We start from the raw sequence: 14,269 nt of genomic DNA, 5'->3' as shown, positions 1-14,269 counted from the left end.
AGAGTTTTTTCCCAACATCCAGTAAAGTTTTCTGTATAAAATTCCCAATTGAAGCCTTTTCGTCCATATATGTTTGGTCCAAGTTAGACGTTTGTCAAGATGAATACCTAAGTATTTTACGTCATCCTTTTGGGGCAAAGGATGTCCATTGAGGTTAACTTGTGGACATGTACCTCTTCTTAGAGTGAATGTAATTTGTGTGGATTTTGAGGGGTTTACTCTAATTCTCCAGAGTTTAAGCCATTCATTTGTTTTGTTCAGATGTAGTTGCAGTCTCTCTGATGCTATTATTGGGTTGCTATGAGAGGCCAAGAAAGCAGTATCATCTGCGAATGTTGCAAGCGTTAGGTTATTGCTTATTGGCAAGTCAGCCGTATATATCAGGTACAGAATCGGTCCGAGCACACTACCCTGGGGTACACCAGATAGGATGGGGTAGAGTTTTGTATAGGCTTCACTATATTTTACCAGATATCTCCTTTCTGTAAGGTATGATTGAAGCAGTTTAAAGTAAGGGTAAGGTAAATTTTTCTTTAATTTGTACAGAAGTCCTGTATGCCACACCTTGTCAAAAGCTTGAGAGGCGCCTAAAAAGGCTGCAGTACAGTATTGTTTGTTTTCGAGACTACTTCTTATTGTTGTGTATAGTGTGTGAACTTGTTCGATTGGACCATGTTGGTTACGAAAACCAAATTGATGGTCAGGTATGAGGCACTTTTCGTCCAATATTGGTTTGATTTTTCGTAGCAGAAGTTTTTCGAAGACCTTAGAGATGACTGGGAGTAGACTAATCGGTCGGTATGAGTTGACATCTTTTGGATCTTTACCAGGTTTTTGAATGAGTATAATCTGTGCCACTTTCCATTGCAGAGGGAAGTAATGCAGACTAAGCATAGCATTGAAGATCATAGTGATTATTCTGTAACAGTCATTGGTTAGTACCTGGAGGATCTTACCCGTTATGAGGTCGAATCCCGGAGCCTTATTGGGTTGTATCTCATTCTTTATTATCTGTTTTACTTCTTGAATATTAAACTTGGTGATTGGTAGTTCCATTTGATATGGAGCCTCAAGAAAAGAATTAAATGGTTCTTCTTGTTCTAATTGCACTACTCTGTTAAATGGACTAAATACTGTAGAAAGATGTTCAGCGAATGTCTCAGATTTTTCTGTGTCTGTTCTTGCCCATTTACCTTTGACATTTTTTAGAGGAGGTATGGCGTCTTGTGGACCTTTTACCTTTCTCGTCGCCTTCCATAGAGAATAATTGGTGTCTTTGGACGGAGTCAAATTTTCTAAGTAAGTTTGGATCCCCCTGTTTTTCTCTTCTTTTAATAGATTTTTAAGTCTTCTGGTAATTCTGTTTAAATTTTGTTTGTCAATAGGAGCGTGTGTGTTTTGCCACTTTTTCCTAAGTTTTCTTTTCTCATCGATCAGGTTTTTTGCACTTTGCGAACAGTTTATGCTTTCCTTCCATGTTGTATGTTCAGGAGTAGAAATCCAACCTGCCTTTTGTATGGAGGTAGTAAGTTGTTGTACCGCATTTTCAATTTGTAATTCTGTTTTAAGTGGCAAGTTCGTTGGTATTTGTTCTGCTAGTGCGCTTCGGAATATTTTCCAATTTGTTTGATTATTGGTTAGGATTGGAGGCTTATTTCTGAGTATGATTTTGGAGTCTAGGTCAATTAGAATGGGAGAATGATCTGAAGAGAGGTCCCAGCATGATTCTATTGCTAAATAGTTAAGTGAGATACCTTTAATCACACAGAAGTCTAAGAGATCTGGTGTTTTATTTGGATCTGTAGGCCAATAAGTTGGTTCTCCTGTAGATATGTGTTGTAGGTTGTTTCCTGTTATTGACTTCAGCAGTTGTCTACCCCTTGTTGTAATTACCCTAGAGCCCCAGTGATGATGTTTACAGTTAAAGTCTCCTCCTGCTATGAATTTGTGTCCAAGAGAACTGAAATAGGTGCTAAAGTTGTTTTCGTTGATTGGTTGACCAGGAGGACAGTAGACCGCAGATAAGGTAAGGTTGCCTAACCAGTCTTCGATGACAATGCTAGTTGATTGCAGGTACTTTTCACTGAACTTATTTAACTCATGGTGTTTTATATTAGATTTGATAATGATAGCTGTGCCACCGTGTGCCTTGTCATTTGGATGTTTTGTGTAGTGGACAATGTATTTTGGAATTTTGATATAGTTTTTGTCTGTTAGATGAGCTTCTGATACAAGCATAACATCAATCTTCTTCTCGTCGAGGAAAATTTTTATTTCTTGGATGTGGTTCGTTAGGCCATTTGAGTTCCAGACGGCTATTTTAAGTCTGTGTTGCATTAGTGCATTTTGGAAATCATAGTCATAAGAAGATTAAGCATAGTGTCCATTCTCTCTACTAGTTTTGTCATCAGGTTTTCAAGGTTGGCAATTTTCGTTGAATGGTTTGATCCGACATTAGTTTGTTGATTTGTGATTTCATCCGCTTGACTATTTCCTGAAGTTTTTTGAGCGTAAGAAACACCAGGGGTTACTCTTTGACTATTGGTTTCATAGGTGTCTGTTCTGTGGGTCTCTTGATTCTTTCTGAGTTGGGGGAATTTTTCTTTTTGTATTTGTTTGTATACGCTGCAGCCCTTATAGTTGGCCGGATGGTTTCCCATACAAAGTACACATTTTACGTTATTGTTGCGTTCTTTTCGTGGACAGTGTAAAGTAAGATGATTACTTGCACACTTTACGCATCTTGGAGGCATATGGCAGAATTTTTGTGTGTGACCGTAGCGTTGGCATTTGGTACATTGGGGAACCTGACGTTTGGGATATGGTGGTTCGAAGGACACAATCATGTTCTGGAGTGCTCTCACATCATATATGTCTTTATTATTTGGCTTAGTTTTTAATTCTATATAAAAGAGCGGAAGCGCTATTTTGGATCCATTCTTATATATATTAGCTATGTTGGTTACTTCGTGTCCCATTAATCCTAGCTCATGTACTAAAGCGTCTTTATCTGCTGTCTGATGCATATTACGAAGCACAACTCGGAATGTTCTTTCTTTCTTTGTTTGGTAGGTGTAATAATGTGTTTTTTTCTCATTGAGTGCTTTGGTTATGTTTCGGTAATATTCAGAAGTTGAGGGCTGGACCTTTACTTGGTTGTTATAGAGACATTTGATAGAATATCCCAGAGGGAATATTGTTTCTAACAATTGTCGAAGAGGTTGTATATCACCTACATCTGAAACAAATATGGGTGGGGGTTGAATACTTTCTTTAACTGCATCAGTTCTGGTTTGGTTGGTCTCATCAGGTACTTCATCTAAGCTAGCAAATCTATTAGACGTTGGTGTGAGTGCTTTGAGCCAGTAATCGCTCATTATTGTTTGTTTTAGTTGTTTATCACCTCCAGGGCTGTCATTTCTTGCTCGTTTGTGGGCTTGAACAGTTTTCCATTTTTGATCTTGGTTTTCTTGGCTATCTTGTGGATTAGCGATGTATATTTGTGACGGTAGATAAGAAGAAGAAGAAGCATAATTAGAAAGAAAAGAGTTACCTGGTTGTTCATGTTGATTCTCAGTTAACTCTGTCTCTTGGAGTAGTATATTGGTTAAGCAATTTTCATTGCTTTGTTGTTCGCTAGACAAGGTTCTGTTGCTCGATGGTTGTTGCATGGTAGTTATTTGCAGATTAGCAATGTGTTTTTCTGAAGTTGAACTTCTCGGCGGAGATCTGCTCACTTTGTTAGAATTTAAGAACGGATTGTCTATGTCCATCCTGTATCACGATTAAATATTTTATACATCACGATCAATTATTTATGATACGCCTATGACTTTTATTTGCCGGTATTTGGCGTTTGGAAATAGCACTTGTTTTATTTTGTTTGCGTTTTTAGAACACTGATAATTAATATTAGTAATTAACGATATAGTTTCCAATAAAAACTGGTTACTATAATAATAGATATTTTTGTACTAGAAAAACAAATGAAATCATGAGGTTTTAGATCTGGTACTACTTTTCTGAATGCTATATCGTGAAATATTCTCTATATTAAATTTACAGTTTTTTTAAAAAGGTGTACGTGAAGCGTTTCAAAAACACTACTTATCAATACGTCTAGCTTTCCACAACCTTCTTTAGTTTTTTTTAACTTATTTTATTGTTTTCAAAAAAATTGTTCAGAAATTTTCATTAGGTACATAATTGTCACCTCGGGGGAACAAATAAGGGTTTAACCACCTTCTGATATTCCCGGGTGCTCTGTAGAGGGCTTCGAATATACTGTCGAGAGCTGCCCTACTTAAGTCCATTTTCGGGTGTCTTCAACCTATCCACTAGTCGCCCATCGCCCAACCACTTTCGGTAGGGGGCGATGACTGGGTCTACTCCGGAACTTCCATCGGCATCTGGGGCTTCTAACTTAAAATAAGCCTGGCTCGTCAAAGGTGTCTGCACGTCGAAGGCATCGGGTCTGCAAAAGGTCTCGATGTCGGAGTGTTAGAGTATTGCTTTCTAACACTACGTGGTTCTCCCCATTCTTCTATTGACTTCAACCCATGTTGAAGTCAATGGTGTGTTGCCTTCTGTGAATTCGAGCTGGGTCGTGGGTTCGGATTTTAACCACGTTGTCGGGCGCCATGTCACCTCGGGGGAACAAATAAGGGTTTAACCACCTTCTGATATCCCCGGGTGCTCTGTAGAGGGCTTCGAATATACTGTCGAGAGCTCCCCTACTTAAGTCCCTTTTCGAGTTATGGACTTGGAAAATATTTATCTTCGGTGTCTTGCCTTGAAAAAGGCAAGATATTTCTTACATGACAATTTCTTCGTCGAAATAAAACACTAAGTTAAGTTGAAACAATTCTCAGCCACAGAGTATGGTAAATAAATGCAGGAAGCAGAGCCCCGAGAGCTCAAATCTCTCGGAGAGCCTGTGAGGGACTGACTTGCTGACCTGAAAATCGCCAATATTTATATGCGCTCTTTGAGCGATAAATAGGGATTTCCAGGTCAATAGCCAATGAGAAAATTCGAGGCGGGACGATGCGTATCGAAATGCGTACTAGTCCACAGACCATGGCATTCGATGACATAATCAGGTACGTTTAATGGTATGTAAATTGTTGTATGTTTACTTTTTTTCATAATATTTTATATTATTTGTAAGTACTCTTTTACCTTAACTGTAAATCTTGTTATGTATCTCAAATTCTTATGTTATTTTTAACTTTAGTCCAGATAACTAGTTATTTCCGTGACTTTGATCCGACCAGGTATTTGACAATCTTTTTGAGTTTTTTAAACCCCAATAACATAAACCTCTATGTTTTCTGCAGTAGGTTTGGTAAACTTTTTAAACTATTAACAATTAAGGCCATCTAGAATTCTAAAAAAATCGTTCCTGTATTTAAAGGTGTCGCCAAAAATTTTAGTGCAAAAATTAGTGCTCTATAGTGGACAATTAATCTCTGAAACGGCAAATCTGAAATACAAAATTTGAGAAGAATTTTAAAAAGAAAGTGACTTGACCTAATAGTTTACCAAAAAAAACTACGTTTTTAAAACTGGCGGACAAATTAATCTTCGGATGTAGTCGGTCCATTTTAATAAACTTGGATGAATTTTGTTTGTCTTTGTTTTGTATGTAATAGTTTACCACAATTTGACAAAAACAAATTTTTAAATTTTGTGACTGAAAGTCGAAAAAGTGGTCAGTTTTTGAATGTCCAATGAATCAAATGTCCGATGTTCAAGTTTTGTTTCCTTTTAAGAATTTGAATTTTATGGTAAACTATCACGAAGGGCACTTCTTTTTCAAAATTCTTCTTAAATTTTATATTTTAAATTTACTATTCCAGAGATTAACTGTCCGCCATGAAGCAGTAATTTTTGGGCATAAAATTTTTGGCGCCATCTTTAAAATACAGGAAAATTGGAAAAAAAAAAGAAAAAAACGTTTTTTTATAATCTTCAAAAGTTGTACAATAATAAAAAAAAAATTAACAGTTTAATTTCCATATAGATATAATACATGGATACTAAAAAAATTGCTGAAAATGTGTCATTTTTTAGCATTCTAGACGGTAATAGTCCCTTAAGAACTTTCGTCTACCAGTAAAAAGTAAAGCATTTTTAATAAATTTAGAGGTAATTATTGGATAAAAAGCGTTTAAAGGTTAAGACAGTGATTTTTGATTATTAATTTACTAATTTGTTGTTTGTAAACTGTAAAACACCCAAGAATTCTTTATTTTAAATTATTGTTAATAACTAATGCAAAAACGAATTTACAACCTTGATGTTGCATGGAAAGTTGGGTCTTATAGTTCTTAAAACATAAGTTAAATTTCAGAGTGATGTAAATTTTTTTAAAAGTTATTTAATTTGTTTATCCCAAACAACTTTCTTTACAATAATATAAGTCAGAAAAAATGAACTTACAATAATTCTACGAATACTATAAGCATCAGAGATAGCCATTAAAAAAAAGTTAGTAAAAACATTTTTAACATTGCAAAACTTAATTGCAAAAACATGGCAATCCTTTGTTTATAGTTAGAGTGCACGTCCATGAATGTTTATGATAGATACTTTCTCCAAACTTTACGTGTCTTCATTAGACCGAGTCTGACAGGAGGTGTGCGACTTTTTTCGGCTCTGAGGCATTTTGCCTCTATTTTCCGGAAATTTTTACCCGTCAGACAGAAAAATCGAAAAACAAGTTTCATCTGACAATATCAAAAGTTGTTTGCTGTTGGTAATAAAAGTATCCTGAAAAAATTTGCTGGTTATCTACAAATTTCGCAACAGTAGTTTCTCCGACAGGTTCGAGTGGTCCATCAGACACTACGAATGATCTATATTTTTTATCAGACAATTTTATTTTCGTATTTTTCATATACTTTTTAAGCTATTTAAATAACAAAATATATTGTCTGACGGAACTTGTTTTCCAATTTTCCTGTTTGACGGGTGAAAAGTTTCGGGAAAATTAGGGAGAAAACGCCCCAGATCCAAAAAAATCGCAAAGAAAAATCGTGTTACACTCGGTCTAATAAAGCGATAGCCAAAGTCTAAAGAGATCTAGCATAAACTTTTTTTGCCGACGGGCAACCTAACTATTACAAACTTTTTGACTCTTCTCCGAGGAAAAATTATGTTTTTATTTTCGAAAGCTTTATTTTACGCTAAAAAACCGAGAAAAATTAGTTTTATTATAATGACGATTTGTGGATCCAGCTTATCTCTTGTACTTGTTTTTAGACTCATATCTCAAAGGTCCAAAGGCTACTAAATCTTTAAGCATGGCGTCACTTGGATTTCACGCTGATACTATATATAGTAAAACTAAAAAGATATAGCAATATGTCATTATAACTCAAAGGTGAATACTCAGATCATAGCTGCTAAGGATAATTCTTATTTTTATAAATATTTCTTGGGTCTATTCCATTGGGATTTTATGATTAGATCTGAGCTGTCATTATAATACTGGCGAGATTCATAAGATTCTCCACATTGTCGAGTGCTGCATCTCCCACTCTAATATCATCCTTCTGTATGCAATTTGGTTTGCTAACTATAATTTTTTTTTCTAACGTTGAGTTTCTATCCACACTACTCTGGCTTATCTTGATTATTATATTTGGACGTCCTCATTAAAGTTAGCTGGTAATAAGGTATCCTCGTCATAGTTAATATTAGTCACGATTACGTCATTTACTACAATCATTCACTACACTTATTCTAATATCTCCATTCTGGCTTTCTTAGATATTTCCTCTGAATACAACTTGTAGAGTAGACCCTTTATGTTTTATATTTATTTTATTCAATAGTTCTTATTAAACTGTTATTTATACTATATTTTGATTTATATCTCTTAATCCTTGTATGGTTACTTTAATACTGAGCAGAGTTACTCCAAAATTAAGATATATATGTTTATTTTTCTTTTTATTAATTTATTTTCTATAAGTCGCAAAAATATAGGAGCGTGCAACTTTGTCAGCGTTTACTATTTTTGAAATTTTCATAAAACCTGCAGAGATTAACTATTAAAAAATCTCAATGGTTTTAAAGTTATATTTAAGATTGCTAACTTTTAAAATATTTATTGTCGATTCCATTCACTAGTGTTTTCTGTTTGACGTTTACATTAAAAAACCGTACCTATTCCCTTTACTGATACACCTCTGACATATTTTTTACGTATCTGGTCCACATAACTATGTTTTACAGATTGGAAATGAACGATAGGTAGCGTTGTTAAAATTTTAGGTCCATGCAGCTGAATTCTTTTTTACTTCTGACTAGAATTCGAAGATAAGGAGGCAATTAAGGCCTTTACAGTTTTTATTCGTCAGATTCATAGTATTGATAAGATTCGAAAAACGTTAAGGTGTTAATAAAATAAGAAAGGTTTCTTTGGCTATTTCGTTTAAAGTTTTTTGTGCGCTATGTTTTTTATTGAGATGTATAGATTAAACACTTTATATTGTTTAGGGGTATTAAAAGAACAGGTGAAAAGAGTTTTTATGAATCACGGATATAGCAGTATTAAGTCTACAGACAAGGCGAAAAGCTCAGGTTCGTTCGGAAAATATTCCCATGAGATTTTTTGCATAATTACTTTCATGAGATATCTCAAAATAAGGTTCAAGATCTCGTTTTTTTGTGTTTTTCGCAGATTTAAAAAAACTACAACAGACTGTCCAGGATGATCCAAAAAATTAAAAAAAAAAGTTGTACGGGTCGAAAACATTTATTGTTACAATTTGTTTAAAGAAAAATTATTTAAAAAAAATTAAATAATATTTTGCCTTGGTGACCTCTTCAACCTTATTTTGGGGCATTTCATGAAAGTGATTATGCAAAAAAATCTCATGAGAATTTCACACATCTTAAATGTTCTAATTAGTTTCTCTAGTAAACTTTTATTCCAATAGTAAAATAAACATTACGTACATATTGAGCATCAGTATAAAAATTAAATCCTGAAAATTTTCTTGCAACGTTATAATTTTTACTATAGATTCTTAGGACAGAAGTACATCGATTAACTTTTCTCACTCTTTATCAATGAAGATTCAATATTAGCAACTGGAAAACGTATTATACCGAATTTAACCTTAATTGTCGTTCGCTTACCTATTAATTCGTGAAGACGTTCCAAAATTAGTTTTGAAAAAAAAAATATTGATGCCCTGTAAAAACTAGTAATGCAACACATCGGTATGTCACTTTGGGCCTTAGTTTCACGCATATACAAAAAGTTGCATAAGAATTTAGCTGTAACAAACTATTTTCTAGTTGAATCCCATTGGACATTGAAATGTCGAAAATATGCTCTTGTCGATGCAAACACAACTGCGGTACTTATATAAAGACTTCCACATTTAATAGGTAATATGGCTCGTATGTAGACGTTTACAATATTCGCGCCATACATGTACTGAAAAAGAAACAAATTTTTTACCTGGCAATTTGCGATTTAAGTAAACTGCAAAATCCGAGTTTGCAAACGGCGAAAGGAGGACAATTCGTTTCGGTAAAGATTCTGTTCAATAACAAATTAATTAATCCATTAGTTTTTAATCTCACATTATTCTTAATTTCCTGAATTTGTATAGTTTCATCTTGTATAATTGTGAAACATATCGATTAGTAGCTTAATTACAATTTGTTCAACCTCCTGCAAAATATTGCCTAATATTTTATTGAGGAAATGCCTGCAACTATTTCCTTGGTTCAGATTATATTTGCCAGCTTTCAAAAGTGAAAGGTTTTTATTCTATGCAGAGGGCTATACACTCATTTGATGAATCGTGGCTTTTTAGTGGGATTATAAATAATATAGCTTCGGGAATAGATTGGCAGGCAGTCTATTATAAATTTTTACTCCGACAGCAACTATATTGTAAAAATTCAGTAGCTGTTAATAAAACTATATTTTACTCCACGATTTATTTCATTTTATTTTATCATCGTCGATCGAGAAGAATCGAATACAGGGAATTTAGAAACAATTCAAACTTATAATTACATTCGAATTTGTCCAACTTCCATGTATAAATTGGTATAAATAGACTGTTATAACGTTATTTCTGTATTCCCTACATCTTTAGACAGTCGGATAGATACAAACTATTTCCGTGTAGGAGTTTAGATGTACCCTTTTAGGAGTTAATCTCTTTACCCTCGAGTCCCTTTTTCTAGTACTTTTCATTTCTAGAATCCTATATAAGTAAAGTTTTGCACTCTATATAAGTAAAGTTTTAATCTTCTTAAAATTGTAGTTAATTATTTTTTTTATTGGATACCAGTGTATAACGCGATAGACAAATGAGATTGACTTGTCTTAAACCTCTAATAATTATTTTAATTGCGGTCAAGGTTAATTATATAAATGTTAATTAATATATAACAAGCTCATTATATTTGATAATTCTGATAAAAGCTGCATTAGTTCAGAAACATGGGAATTTCACTTATTTTCAAGAATTGGATGCTTAATATAGATTTTTGCAAGGAAATAAGTATATAATACATCATTCTATCTTTTTATTTTTTTAAAAATAGAACACTCTTTCATATTTAACCACTGTCTAGCTCTAAAAATTGTGAACTCAATAATTTATTATTTCATCGTTTTATATTCTGTAGCAGTGTACTATTTCCAATGTAGTTACCTGAATATTTACATAAATAAATTAGTTCATTACGTTAAGTTTGGGTATAATTTTGATAACTAAATAAAATTTTAAAAATCAAGAACATTTTTTGATCAAATATTTTACACATTTTGTTCATGTATTTAGTATTATGAAGCTATGTATTCAGTATTCCTGTTTTCGATAATAAAGGATTGACTACAAGTATTGCTATGAGTCACAAACTGGTAGCTTAAAGATCCATAAGTTCTCATATATTCGAGTGACCAAAAATTTTTGTAATATAGAAAATTTAATTATCTATTACAACTCCTCCTCCTTATTCATTGAACCCTTGTCAGGGCGTGGTAACACTCACTACCTATCGTGTTGGAGATATTTCTCTTGGTGCTCAGCCTTTTTACCTTTCTTTTTACCAGTAATAGTTTCATGGTCCCCGTTCTTTTAGCTATGTGGCTAAAGCAAAATATGTAAGCTCGGTTTACTTTTTTTATATCCTGTCTTTTATATAAAGCTCCTCCAGAATTGACAGTTTGGATCTATGTTCTCTTCAGGACACGCGTGTAATTTTTCTATAGACCCACATTTCGAAGGTCTTGATTTTACTCCTATATATTTTTTTAAGTTTATATTTCAGCTTAGTATTCCTTATTATTGTTGGGTCTTTCCATATTCTAATTAATTTAGCTATTGCGGATCGTACCATTGCTAGTTTGCGCTTGATTTCTAAGAAGCAATCACCATTGTTGACTATCACGGAGCCCAAGTATACCAATCTGTCTACCACTTTGAAATTCGTCACTTAGTGTATGTGCGTTAGATCATTATTTGCTTTGTCTACAATCATTGTTTCTGTTTTTCCAGTGTTGATCTGAAATCCAAATTCTCCGCTTATACAGCTGAGCTGTTCAGTGATGGTAATCATTTCGACTTCATTCGCTGCTATTGTAATTGTGTCATCTGCGTATCGCAGTTTGCTGATTTTTTTGCCTCCCTCCATCAAATGCGGCTAGTAAGTTTCTCATTATATATTTATAATAGTAATGGTGATAGTATGCAGCCCTATTTAGTTTCTTTCTTTGTTTTAAACGCATCTGAATATATTCCGTGTATTTTAACTTTGGCTTAGTTTTTATCATATAGATTTCTATTAGGTTAACTAGGAGATTAGGTACGAGGATTAGATGCGATCTCATTTTACTACATGGAAAGCCTTTGTGTAATCCACGAAACAGAGCAGCATTAATGTGTCGTATTCTCTTGCTATTTCTATTATCTGCCTGGTGTTCAGTACCTTGTTGCTCTTGCATTTCTTTTCTTGGTACAAATCCGCATTATTATTCGGTTTTCTTTGACTATATGTAGCAGGATTTTGCTTGCATGAGAAAAAGGGCCATAGTTCTGTAATTGCTGCATACAGTTAGTGATCCTTTTTTATGGATGGGGATAAAGGTTCTATTCTAATATTTATCAAATCAAAATTTAAGATAGACATGTCCGAAGAAGTAGAAAAATGGTATGGCTAAATAATTTATACCCATGGTATAAATTTCTCATGGAATTAACATCAGATCACGAGTAGCAGTAAATTTAAAGCTAAAGCGAGAACTAAATAAAATTTGTACTTTCTAGTCATCGTCCAAGTCGGGTACAACACTTTTTTACGTGCATTTTTAGTAGCTATAACATTAATATTAAAATCTAAAGCTTTTAAATTGTAACTTCTTATGTACCATAATATTAAATTTTACATAAAACCGAAAATAGTTTCTCACGTTTGTTGACAGGTGACTGACTGTTTTTTATGTAGCGTTTTAATAAGGATCTTCCTTTTCAGATTTGTTAGCACTTCCTTCCTTTATTTTGTAGAAAAAAATAATATAGAAACAATTAGTCACAGATTTCTAGCCCTGCAGTACACATGGCATATCTTTTCGTAATGATCTGCAAGTGATCGAGCAGTTTTGGGGATGGTACAAAAAATATATCACATATTGCATTTCACATTTTTGATTGTTAACAAAGGAAATACAGGTAAAATCATTTTAAAATCTGAAGCGATTATAATCAACTATTTTTATCAAATGATGAGTATCCTTTTCAAAATAATAAGGTGTTTGGCTGTCATCACTGAAAATATTACAACCCTTTTGTGGTACGTTTAAAACCTTTTATCAAGACAATGGTTTTCTAATAAAAAAGAAAAAGCAGCTGATGTTCTACGAAATCCGTTCATTGGCACAATTACATATATATACATATATATATATATATATATATATATATATATATATATATATATATATATATATATATATATATATATATATATATATGTATATATATATATATATATACAACATTAGACTTAAAAAAATGCAACTATTCTTGTAAAAATTAAATTTCTCTGAATAAATATTGAATTTGTAAGTATTAATACTACTCAGCTATTAAAAGTACTACCCATCTCGTGCTTAATATTACCTTTTTGTCCAATTTCCAGAATATCAAAAGAAATTAGTTGTTTTGAAAAGTACTAAAACTTCGCCCTGTATAATTTGTTTAGTGAGTCATTGGCAGTTTTATCGTATTTTTAGAATATTGTTTCAAAAGAAAAGAGACAATTTAATCTTTTTTAATTTAAAGAAAAGAAAATGCACAGATCTTGGAAAATAAACGAATTTATTTACAATTTTGAGGAAATTTCAGAATATACAAGAATTTTATACAATTACATAAAAGTACTTAAGAAACAAATAAAATGAATAGCACTTAATCAAAACCATTGCTAAACTTGTTAGGATTTATAGCAAATTTTCGAAATAAAATCCTTTCGTTTCTACACAACATCTTTGTCGGACCGTTAAAAGTCTAGTTGATCTCCCGAGAATTAAGGGATCATTTCTAATAATCAGGATCATCGTATTACTTAATTTAAAACGTAAATAAATAAATCTAAGTTTGGGATAAGGATAAAAGATATGTGTGTATTTTGCTTTAGGATATATGCCTCTTGAAGGTATGGAGTTTTTTGTGGGTGTGGGTGTGATTTTCCTTTAAAAACTTGAAAAAATGATTAAGTTGGTTAATAAATTGATAAAAATACTCAACGCATCTGTAAAAAGAACGATTCTTTAATTTTCTGGGTGCTCTTTAGTTAATTGCATTGAGTTTAGCTGTAAATCCTGACCTAGGTAAAGGTATCGCGGGGTAAATATCAAATTTGTTTATTTCTAATTTATTACAATTCAACAGATAATCTTTTACCAATTTATGGGTTGTTACTTTGTCCGCTAAAGCAATTTTATGCATATTAATAAACATATACATGTAATATTGGCATAATTACTATAACTTTTTTGATATATATCTTTATGATACAGCACCCTAATTTGGGCTTTCTATAATTTCAGCATTTAATTTACTTTGTACCACTGACCTGATGATGCTTTGCAAATTTTAGAAAGCGAAACCGGTCGTTTTGGGTAGTAAAATTAAACTGATTGTGAGTAAGTCTAATTTATTTCTTCTACCTCTTTTGTAAAATGGACTCACACAAGCAACACATTCACGATTTGAATTTGGTTTGTATA

This window comes from Diabrotica undecimpunctata, chromosome 2, assembly GCF_040954645.1.
Source record: "Diabrotica undecimpunctata isolate CICGRU chromosome 2, icDiaUnde3, whole genome shotgun sequence".
Taxonomy (NCBI): Eukaryota; Metazoa; Arthropoda; class Insecta; order Coleoptera; family Chrysomelidae; genus Diabrotica; species Diabrotica undecimpunctata.
Note: the sequence above shows the minus strand (reverse complement) of the source record.